Source organism: Corvus brachyrhynchos, unplaced genomic scaffold (genome assembly GCF_000691975.1).
Source record: "Corvus brachyrhynchos isolate BGI_N302 unplaced genomic scaffold, ASM69197v1 scaffold213, whole genome shotgun sequence".
NCBI classification, from domain to species: Eukaryota; Metazoa; Chordata; class Aves; order Passeriformes; family Corvidae; genus Corvus; species Corvus brachyrhynchos.
The window spans coordinates 1887124-1887534 of NW_008237233.1; the positions used below are offsets into that span (position 1 = coordinate 1887124).

At 48.4% G+C, this 411-nt stretch overlaps 1 protein-coding gene across 2 annotated transcripts in view; it reads left to right on the forward strand.

Moving 5' to 3' along the window:
* TMEM161B (transmembrane protein 161B) overlaps positions 1-411 on the forward strand; it is a 167023-nt gene that overhangs the window by 2460 nt on the left and 164152 nt on the right. The window contains exon 1 of one of the 2 annotated variants that reach the window (XM_017729545.1): positions 194-324. The exons of the other annotated variant lie outside the window; for it this stretch is intronic. The gene's annotated coding sequence lies outside the window, so the exon portion shown is untranslated. Of the gene's footprint in view, positions 1-193; positions 325-411 lie in introns of those variants that run through there. 2 annotated transcript variants of the gene reach the window in all.

Here is a 411-nt window from a genome sequence, read left to right on the forward strand (position 1 = left end):
CCTCGTTCCCTTCCCCCTCTCCTTTTGGAGACTGCGGTGTGTCGTGACGTTTGGGAGAACTTTCACATCCCGGGGAACTTTAGACGGCGAGGCGGCAGGATGAGATACAGCCGGTGGCTTAGAAGCGAGGAGTGTTCTCTGTTAGCACCAGAGTTTCTCTCCTTTTCTGCTGACATTATATATGCTTTTATCAGCCTTCTATGAGCTGTTCCAGAGTACCTCTGTGAACAGCCGTTCCTTGGGCTGCACGCCGCATACTCACGCACTGCTTCTCCCTTCAAGCATCTCAACTAAAATGAGATGCCCTCTCCAAGAACCGGAAACGTGAGTGTGTTTCTGACCGGGGGGGCGGTGTCGACTCATAATTTTTTTTTTTTTTTTTTTTTTTTTAGTTTATACTGGGGGTTTTTT